Genomic DNA, 11,922 nt, shown 5'->3' on the forward strand with positions numbered 1-11,922 from the left:
AATAGGAAGTGAATTGAAAGACTGCAAGACAATGGTGTAATTGCTCCCATTCAAGCTAGTCAATGGGCAAGTCCTCTCGTCTTGTTGCCTAAGCCTTCTGGTCGCATTCGCATTTATGTTGACTTCAGGTCTACAGTCAACGCACAGAAAGTAGTTGACATCCGTTACATCGTCCTGAGGAACTCGTGGACAGGCCTGGTGCAGGACGTTAACTTTTCCAAGATAGATTTGCGTGATGCCTACTTGCAAATTCCATTGGATGAAGAATCCAGAAAGTGTTCGTTGTAAATATACACTTAGGACTGTTCAAGTATTAGAGTTTGCCCTTCGGTAGTGCTTCCACACCCGCCATTTTTCAACGTTACTTCAAACAGCTGACTGCAAAAGTGCCATTTTGATCAAACTATCTTGACAATCTTGTAGTCTGAGGTCGTACACCAGAGGAATTGCGTGCTCTTCCTTCGAGTGTTGTCAGAAGCAGGAATCAAGTGTCGTCTCGTAAAGTGTGACTCTTTCCAAACTGAACTACAATACTTTGGTCTTCGTGATAAACAGTCAGGAGGTGCACCCCCTCCAATCTCATTTGCTTGCAATCCGTGTCTGAACTGCAGTCAGTACTAGGCAAGATGACATACTACATTCGGTTCATACCGAATGCCGCTCAGACCGCGGTTCCATTGCATCGCTTGCGCCGCAAAAATGTGCCTTTTGTGTGGACTAATGATTGTCAAGACGTATTTCAGAAACTCAAAACTGCTTTACTTAGTGACAGATATTTAGTGCATTTTGATCCTGCCAAGCCGGTAGTTTTGCAAGTCGATGCTCCTTCCTACGGAATTGGCGCGATGCTTTTGCACAAGATTGGTGCACAAGACAGACCTATTGCTTTTGCCTCAAAGTTGTTAACTGAAACTCAGTGCCACAATTCTCAAATAGAAAAAGAGGCTTCGCTATTGTGTGTGGTGTGACCAAATACATCACTATTTGTATGGACGCAACTTCTTTTTAGTGACAGATCACAAGCCTCTGCAATTCTTGTTTCACCCGTCAAAGCCAGTCCCTACAAGCACTGCTTAAAAATTGCAACGACAGGCTCTGTTACTTTCGCAGTATCAGTATGAAATTCTGTACAGACCTACGGCAAAGCATGTCAATGCAGACACCCTATCTCGCCTTCCGATTGACCCGACTATGATTTTGATGCATCTGTCGCATCTTGTTGCCAAATCGATGCACAGGACTCTGAATTGCTGGAATCTTTTTCCTTGCACTACAGAAAAATTGCACAGGCCACGAAGGCAGACCCAGATCTCATTTTGCTGCACTACATTCGCACGTCTTGGCCTCGTTCATTAAACTGCATCCAGAACTCAGTTGTGCGCTGATATTTTGCACGTCAACATAGCCTTTCTGTTCAGTAAGGTGTGATTCTAGTTCAAAATGACAGTGGCAAATCGCGTTTGCTTATTCCCAAATTGTTGCAAAAGGACGTGTTATGATTGCTCTACGAAGGACATTGGGCAATTGTTCGTAGTAAACAGTTAACGCCCCGGCACTGTACTTGGCAGGGCATGGACGCCCATATTGAACAGACGATGTCACAGTGTCACGCATGCTCCGAAAAGCAATCCGCTGCGCCACAGACATTCTCAGCTTGGCCCAAGACAAAATCGCCATGGCGACGGGTGAACAGGACCATTTTGCAGTACTCGTTGGCTCATAGTGGTAGACGTTTTTAGCAAGTTCCCATTTGCGGTGGCAACGGCTTCTACCACATCACGTAGCACCGTTCAGGCGTTGTCCGCCACATTTTGCATAGAAGGTTCGCCAGAAGTACTTGTGTCGGACAACGGACCGCAGTTCACTTCACATGATTCAGAACAGTTTTATGAACGAAATGAGATTCGTCATCTAACAAGTTCTCCTTTTCACCTGCAAGACATTCGTCATCTAACAAGTTCTCCGTTTCACCTGCAGTCCAACAGAGACGCAGAACTCTTCGTACGCTTCGTAAGCAACAGATGGCCAAGCTTCGCCCCACCGACACACGGGAACAGGCGCTGCAACTCTTTCTCGCCTCCTATCGCTCCCACCCACGAGACGGACCATCACAGTCCGAATTTCTGCACCGCCACCTCCATCGGACGCTGCTACACTTGCTACACCCACCGCAGTATTCGGCGCCGCCAATGGTCCCAAGTATCCCATTCCGGCACGCGATCTTGTTCTTTTCAGGGTTTATGGCAACCGTGCGGGGCTGGGAAGGAGGCGTAATCTGGGAGCGCATTAGCTCTTTTACGCATTCGATTGCAGGTCCCTATGGTTTGCAGCGCCGCCGCCAGAATCAACTTCGGCATGTCATTTGCCCCGTGATTCTGCTGCTTTTCATTCCCTACATTCACCGCTTCACGGGACCCCGCGGTCTTCTCAGCCGCCCGCTTGTGCCACCAGTGCACCCCAGGAGGAGCGGATGGACTATGCGCTCTCGCCCCCGCCGTCCCTATCGCCGGCCCAATGAAGCTGGACCCGCCATCGCCGTCGCTGTCACCCAGGACACGCCCTCACGCCTGGACTGGCAGCAGTTTTCTGTAGGATGTTCTTGTTGCCTCGCAAACGAGATGGCGGGGTACTGTGGGGAGTACGCCATCCTCCACAGTCACGGCTCCTGGCTCATCTCTACGTCCAGGATCCTGCCTCCGTCCCTGTTCTCGTTCGCAGGCTCCTTACACTACAACGTGCAGTATATGGCGGGGGGGGGGGGGGGGTGAATGTGCTGGCAGCACACCGAACGGCAAAGGGATTGCAAGAAGATCAATAATAGGCGCTGAATCAAGTGCGCCTATTAGGAAAGAGGCCAAATTCACAAGCAACGCGACGCCAATGCCCTCTCGACCACCAGTATTTAGATCGCCGCTGCGAACAGGAGGGGTCAGTCAGTCGCAGTCGCAGTCAGCTCAGTTACTATTCTAGTTGGCGTCTGTCAGTTTACATTATTGGCCAGGAGGGTTTATAGCGGGACTTGTACTTCCTCAGTAGTAAGGCTCACATGGACAATTACAGAAGAGCTTGTACCACAGTTGTTTAAAGATAAGTAGCTTATTGTTCTTATGAATAAAGAACCCTGTTAATACACGTGTGCAGTTGTGTAGTGGATGGCGATACCAACCACCAAACAACATCCTCTCCTTGCTTCCCATGGTACAAGACTCTACAGTGGCAACGACGACACAAAAAATATACTGAACATGACATGTTGTGGGCGTAGTCTTCAGTCCAAAGACGGGTTTGATGCACTCCTCCATGCTATTCTATATTGTGCAAGCCTCTTCATCCCTGAGTAACTACTGCAACTTACATCGCTCTGAATCTGTTTACTGTATTCCTCTACGACTTTTACACCACATGCTTCCCTCCATTACTACTTTGGTGTTCCCTTGACGTCTCAGAAAGTGTCTTACCAACTGATCCCTTCTTTTGGTCAGGTTGTAAGACAAATTTCTCTTCTCCCCAATTCCATTCAGTATCTCCTCATTATTTACATGATCTACCCACCTAATCTTCAGCATTCTTCTGTAGCACCACATTTCGAAAGCTTCTATTCTCTTCTTCTCTAAACTATTTATCGTCCACGTTTCACTTCCATATATGGCTACACTCCATACAAATACTTTCAGAAAAGAATTCCTGACACTTAAATCTACATTCGATGTTAACAAATTTCTCTTCTTCAAAAAAGCTTTCCTTGCCATTGCCAGTCTACATTTTATATCCTCTCTACTTCGAGCATCATCAGTTATTTTGCACCCTAAATAGCAAAACTCATCTACTACTTGAAGTCTCTCATTTCCTAATCCAATCTCTTCAGCATCACATGATTTAATAAAACTACATTCCATTATCCTCATTTCACTGTTGTTCATGTTCATCTTATATCCTCCTTTCAACACACTGTCCATTCCATTCAACTGCTCTTCCAGGTCCTTTGCTGTCTCTGACAGAATTACAATGTCATCAGCAAACCTAAAAGTTTTTATTTCTTGTCCATGGATTTTAATTCTTATTCCAAATTTTTCTTTTGTTTCTTTTACTGCTTACTCAGTATAGAGATTGAATAACATCGGGGATAGGCTACAACCCTGTCTCACGCCCTTCCCAACCACTGCTTCCCTTTCATGCCCCTCAACACTTGACTGTCATCTGATTTCTGTGCAAATTGTAGATAGCCTTTTGCTCCCTGTATTTGACCCATGCCACCTTCAGAATTTGGAAGAGAGTATTCCAGTCAACATTTTCAATAGCTTTCTCTAAGTCTACAAATGCTATAAACGTAGTTGTGACTTTAGCGTAGTCCGGCAGTATTGGCGAGTGTGAATATTTGCACAATATTCCCAAAATAGTATCCAGTATATTCTCTGCCACTCGTTCATACAACTCTTATCGAACTGAAAAACAAGCCCTTACCAGTACGCTAGCACGTGGAACCGGCCTTTCTTTTTTGAGGGTCAAATTAATGATTTTTGTTTATGAGCAAAAATATTTTTGTGATGCTTTGTATGCGCTGAATTTACTTGTATGAGAGGAGGTTGGGGGTGGAGTGTATACCCGCTCAACATGCGCCCTCGCCCCAATTTTCACAAACACATCCCCTCCTGCAGCTACAAAACTTAATTTCAACAATGATTTATCGTTTGTCTGTGGTAAAAGAGACGCGTCACTGCTTGCTGATACCATATTCTATTTTACAACCGCAGAACAATCGTAGTAGACTCGGAAAAGTGTGATTTGCAGTATTGTACATGTGTTCTTTTTCACGTCGTTTATGGATCCAATGCATCAATCGAAAAGAGGATACACCATTCTCTTCATTAGATGAGAGGAAAAAGTGGAGTGGGCACAGTTACTAACGCAGTGATATAATTACGAATTCAGCAGTCCACTTTTCACGGTTGAATCTGGAACCACGCGGCTGCTACGGTCGCAGGTTCCAATCCTGTCTCGGTCATGGATATGTGTGATGTCTTTAGGTTAGTTTGGTTAAGTAGTTCTAAGTCTAGGGGACTGATGACCTCAGATGTTTAGTCCCATAGTGCTTAGAGCCATTTGAACCATTTTTCACGGTTGCACAATAATAACGTGAAAGCCTAGGACCATCTTAGTGCACACCTAGGCTGTACCAGCCAGTTTGAGGTTGCTGTGTGAGATCTCCCACATTCATCCCTTTGACTGCTGGACAGAGTTACACTCACCCAAGCAACACAAAAAATGTAACACGATTTTATTTATCTTTAACTGCACTAGTCAATTTGTCAAAAATAGAAGGCGCGAAAATAACGCAACCAGTCCATTAACACGACCTGATGTGATGTTAAGTTTTGTAAGCAAATGAAATGTTACGTCAAAGATGAGTAACCGATTTTAGAGTTTACATCCTGTTTTTACACTTTGAAGAGTATCAGTTAGTGACATTTCTGCTGAAGTTTTTTATTAATAATCAACAAGATTTCCTCGAGTTTTCAGACATTATTTGTATTTAAGGTTTTTGATTTTGAGAATCAAATTAACATTATTGGTATATGAACAAAAATTGTGATGCGTTCATCGAGCTGAATTTACTCATATAGGGGATTTAATTTCATGTGCTTCAATCGGAAAGGTTGAACCTACATTCATTTTGCACATTTAATATACCTTGTGCCAAGTTCTTAAATTCACCGAATCAGTTATATTCAGAGCAGCAATCCTGCCCCTCTTGGATAAATGTCTGCAGACGCCCGTGGAGTTAACGAAATATTTAGATATTCCGAGGAGAAAGTTTTTCACTGTAATTTTATGAAATAATCTCGCCTCAATGAAAAACGTCTTTTTAAAAATTATTATCACCCGAACATACTTATCATATGTATGACTCTCCCTCATATTTCTTGTACACTTTCGTTATAGGAGGCTAAAGACGGGCACAGTGTGCTACCGAAAACAGACCAGGACAAAGAATAAGAAGATGAAATATACCAAGGAGGCAATATTACTTTGGAGCAGGTACAACAGGCATTAAAGCAGATGACGAATAGAAAAGGAGCTGGACTCGATAACATCAATGCATCACTTATCACATATGAAGGATTAATGTTAGAACTGAGGGTGTTGCATTAATTATATGAATGTTTGAAATAGAAGATCATATCCGGGTCTTGGAGAGTGGCGGATTTAAGAACACTCTGTAAAGAAAGAAACTAGAAATTCTTGTGAAAACTGCAGAGAGATAAGTCTGTTACAGTGGCAGATAACTGGAAAAGAGACAACATAATCTGGAAACTAATATTGCATCTATGCATCTATGGATTATGAGAAAGCCTTCATAGAGCGAATAAGCATACGCTGTGGGCTACAATGGAAAGACAGGGTTATCCAAAACACTTTATATTAGTGATAAAAAGCTTGTATTCCAATCGAAATTTTGATTAGTACAGGTGAAGAGACAACAGAACCAACAGCAATTAACAGAGGAGTACGACGAGGGTACCGTCTTTCATCCACTTTATTAAATTTATGTATAGACAACATTATCAAACAATGGAAATAAAAAGTAAAGCCAGAAATAAAATTAATTCCTAGAAACACATATTTAAATACTGTACTCTTAGCTGACACAAAATAATTTTACGTAAGAATGACGATGATTTACACTTTTATCTACATCAATTGGAGTTAATAAGCAAACTCTGTAACTAATCCCATTGCGTACTAAAATAATGCGCAATGAAAAATCAGTTGAACAGCTTACAGTTATTAGAGTACCACATAGGCTTTGAATAAGATAATGGCATCTCCAGTAAGATACATAAGTTTCAAATAATATGTGCTACTATACGTAGAACATTAGTCAATAAAACCGAGAGAGACACAAAAAAATTAGATAAAGCAATGGCTACATCTAAGCTTATATACGAAGTAATATCTGGACAATGACTAAGAAAGACCAAAGAGGGAGACAGTCAACTGAAATGAATTTTTTTAAGGAAAGTTAAACGATATCCTATAAGAGATCAAATATAGAATTCTGAAATAAGGGAAGATTTAAATATGATTTCCATGAATTAAAGAACAGAATACGGGATAACAAAAATGAGACATGTTGAAAGAATGGGTGAAGAAAGAGTAGTCAGACATTTTACAGACTATAGAACTAATGGAAAGAGAAATAAAGGAAGACTAAGGAAAAAATAGCTTTTGTAAAGACACTTTGTGACTGCTGCGCGTAACCTATAGAGCCCAGTAGCGGATGCAATGCTGTCACCATTTCCGAAGCGGTAACCGCACGTAAACGAAGCCTCTGCTAGCAGTCCACTTGTCTTACTCGTCGGCTTAGCGGGTTGCGTCATTAGCCAATTAAGGGGTTCATTTGCAGAAGAGACTGTGATGATTCGACAAAAGTCATAGGATAGCTCCTAACATCGTGTCGGACCTCCTTTCAACCGGCATAGTGCAGCAGCCCTACGTCGCCTGGACTTAACAAGTCGTTGAAAGTCCTCTGCAGAAATACTGAACCATGCTACCTCTACAGAAAGTGTTGCCGATGCAGGATATTATGCACGAACTGACCTCTTGATTTTTTATTTATTCGTATGGCTAGGGTCCCCCGTCCAGCAGACATTTCGCCGGGTGCCGGTCTTTCAATATGACGCCATTTCGGCGACCTGCAGTTGATGAGAATGATAGGACGATGATGAGGACAGCACAACACCCAGTCCCTGGGCGGAGAAAATTCACCGACCCAGCCGGAAATCGAACCCGGGGCCGGAGGATTGACAGTCCGTCACGCTGACCATTCAGCTACCGGGGGTGGACAACCTCTTGATGATGTCCCATAAACGTTATTTGGGATTTCTGTCAGGAAATCTGGGTGGCCAAATTATTCGCTCGATTTGTCCAGAACGTTCTTCAAACCATTCGCGAATGACTGTAGCCTAGTGCATGACATCGTCGTTTGGGAACATGAAGTTCCTGAATGGTTGCAAATGATCTTCAAGTAGCCGAATATAGTCATTACCAGTCAACGATCGACTCAGTTGGGCCAGAGGATCCAGTCCATTCCATGTAAACACAGCTCACACCATTATGGAGCCACCACCAGCTTGTTGATAGCTAGGGTTCGTGGCTTCATGGAGTGTGCTTCACACTCGAGCCCTATCAGCAGCTCTTATCAAATGAAGTAAGGACTCATCTGACAAGGCAACGGTCTTCCAGTTGTCTAGGATCCAACCAACATGGCCACGAGCCTAGGAGAGGCGCTGCCGACGATGTCGTCCTGCTAGCAAAGGCACGCGCGTCCGTCGCCTGTTGCCACAGTCCATTAACGCCATAATTCGCCGCAGTGCCCTGACGGATACGTTAGTCGTACGTCCCACATTGACTTCTGCGGTTATTTCACTCAGTGTTGCTTGTCTTTCAGCAGTGACAACTCAACGCAATCGGCGGTGCTCTCGGTCGTTATGAGAAATCCGTCGGCCACTGAGATCTCCGTCATGAGAGGTAATGCCTGAAATTTGGTATTCTCGGCACTCTCTTCACACTATGGATCTCGAATATTGAATTCCGTTACGATTTCCGGAATGGAATGTCACATGCGTCTACCTCCAACTATCACTCAGCTTTCAAAATCTGTAAATTTCGTCGCGCGCCCATAATCACATCGGAAACCTTTTCTCATGAATCACACCATTAGAAACGACTGCTTCGCCAATGCACTGTCCTTCTGCACCTTGTGTACGCCATACTACCACTCTCTGTATGCAGGATGTTCGGAAATTCCAGTTAAAAACTTCTAGGACTTACAGAGGGGTGTGTGAGTACATTATGTTTTGAATAGGAACCCATATCCGAAAACGTACCGTTTCTGCTCCACGATGGTTTCAGTTCAGAAATGTAACGTCTGCTGATGGAAAGAGAAAAGTCTCAGAGTTGCTGGTCCTGGTATGTAGTAGGGTAGACAGGATGACGTGTACTTCGTTAAACCGTCACCTGATGTCACTTAATGTCTTGCAAAGTTTAATTTACAAGTCTCTTGTAGAAAGAGAGAAAGTTCTTCCAGCACGAGTTCCAGTCGCTGCATTAGAAGTTGAAGAGGCATCAGGTGAAATGGAGAGGGTATACCAGAACATGCTCTGTAGGTGCAATGTATGTAACAACGTTGGTGGTCGCCACATTGAGCTGCGGTTGTAATGCATCAATATTGTTCTCCACGTACGGTATGATGGGTTCTTTTTTGTTTTGGAATAATATGAACACGTAATATTTAAGTATTAATACAAAAAAATATGTACTTAAGGATACAGAGTACTTATAAGTGGTGGAAAAATCGGAATTTTTTATTACATTATTAAATTCTATAGTCTTTTCTGATTACATTGATATATATATATTATAGGGTTTCAGATGATAAATGACTTATACATACCAAATTTTAAAGTTGTGGTCATGTATGCTGCCACACCCCTTTTATTTCTGTTACAGAAACCAGTATTATTTCGAAAAGAACTGTGAACTTTCTATTTCCAGCTATTATACGTATGATACGTGTTACTCAGTGTTTTTTGCCCAAGTGCTACATATATTTGTGGAAGTACATATGCTTTAGCGTGCAACAAATACGAACTATGCCACGCATCAGAAATTCAATAAAAGGAAATTCTGTGGTAACCAGTTCATAAACAAAGCAAGTCACACTGTTGAAAGTAACCTATGTATCAATTGTTCAGGGAAGAAACTCCCACATGGCACGTCTCCTGGTGATTCAAATTTTTGTGTTAACAATGACGCTGTTTGTAGCGGATTTGTTGTTGTTGATGTGGGTATCTTATCTTCTTTGATAAATGAAGTGGCGAAATGTAAACGATGTGATGGTGTAGGGTGTCTGGAAATAACTAAGCAGCAAAGTAGCAAGAAGGTCTTAGAGTCAAATTAGTTGTTCTGTGTAGATCCTGCAATAAATCTGCCTCGAGAATGACTTCGAACATTGTTCATAATTCGTATTGTGTGAATTTGAAGCTAGTGTATGCAATGCGTGCAATAGGAAAAGGAAAAAAGGCTGCTCAAATGTTTTGTGGTTTGATGGGCCTTCCTCCTCCTACCTGTAGGTTCAGCAAGCACATAAAAGCATAAAGCATGTATGAAACGTGCAGCAGAAGAAACTGTGAATATTAGTGGAACAAGGGGGCATTGCTGTTGCACTTGATGGGGCATGGCAACGTCGAGGACATCGTTCCTTGAATGGTGTTGTAAGTGCTACTTCTCTGGAGAAATGGACAAGTTGTTGATGTCGAGTGCTTATCTAAGTACTGCCACACCTACCATGGTAACACTGAAGGACATATTGAACATCAGTGTTCTAAGAATTATGATGGTTACAGTGGCGGTATGGAGTGTGATGGAGCTCTAAAAATATTTCAGAGGTCGGTGACCGTTTATAACGTAAGATATACGAAGTACCTAGGCGATGGGGACTCTAAAGCTTTCAATAAAATTAATGAGTTCAATTTTTATGGTGATACCTTGGTAACAAAACTGGAGTGTTGTGGACATGTGCAAAAGAGGATGGGTGCCAGATTGAGGAATCATCTGGTGACCAAGATGTATGAGACAGGCGAAATACCCTCAGACTTCATGAAGAATACAATAATTCCGATCCCAAAGAAAGCAGGCGTTGACAGATGTGAATATTACCGAACTATAAGTTTAATAAATCACAGCTGCAAAGTACTAACACGAATTCTTTACAGACGAATGGTAAAACTGGTAGAGGCCGACCTCGGGGAAGATCAGTTTGGATTCCGTAGAAATGTTGGAACACGTGAGGCAATACTGACCTTACGACTTATCTTAGAAGAAAGATTAAGGAAAGGCAAACCTACGTTTCTAGCATTTGTAGACTTAGAGAAAGCTTTTGACAGTGTTGACTGGAATACTCTCTTTCAAATTCTAAAGGTGGCTGGGATAAAATACAGGGAGCGAAAGGCTATTTACAATTTGTACAGAAACCAGATGGCAGTTATAAGAGTCGAGGGACATGAAAGGTAAGCAGTGGTTGGGAAGGGCTGGCTCACGACTGAAGACCACAACAACAACAACAACACGAAGAGAAATGAAAGGAAAGTTGCTATCTGATGGAAAATCACTATTTGGCCGAGGCAGAAACTGAAATAGACCTTCTTCAGAGTTAGTATGGAGTGGCCATTAGACGAACTGTACCTCTGAATGATGTTACAGCAATGAGAAAAACTGTATGGGCCACCTACTTTCATAAGTTGTCCACAGATGACCACCCTGTTTACGGACTTTGCCCTAAAGGAGCAGACTCTTAGTGCGGTTACCAAAACGCAAAAAAAGTGATCGAATACACCATCACAAGCATTCTCTTCCTGAGCCTGTTATGAATGAAATAAAACCAATTTTTAGAGACCTGAGTGACCCTATTTTGCTTAGTAAATGTCTTCGTGGGGGCACTCAGAATACAAATGAAAGTTTCAACCATTGCGTATGGGAAAAATTACCCAATAAAATTTTGTAGGACTAAATACATTAAAAGTTGGTGAACTGGATGCAGTGATACGTTTCAATGATGGAGTGATAAGAAGGTTCTTTTATGAAGAAAATTATAAAAATTAAAATATAAGATGATACATTTTTTATCCTTGTAATATACATAACAGGTGGAATTAAATAGGTCTAGTACCTCAGCCATCATGACATGTATATCTGGTAAAAATTTAGTCTCCTTCAAATGTATAACATTGGATCAAATAGTAGCTCAATTTGAGGAAGCATTTTGGAACAAAGTGCATCAATTGCTTTGTAATTTTTTAATAACCCTAAGCAGTTTCAAAAATATTCAAAATACTTTTAATTCGTTTAGAAAGTGTGCTGCAT

This window comes from Schistocerca serialis, chromosome 9, assembly GCF_023864345.2.
Source record: "Schistocerca serialis cubense isolate TAMUIC-IGC-003099 chromosome 9, iqSchSeri2.2, whole genome shotgun sequence".
In the NCBI taxonomy this organism is placed as follows: Eukaryota; Metazoa; Arthropoda; class Insecta; order Orthoptera; family Acrididae; genus Schistocerca; species Schistocerca serialis.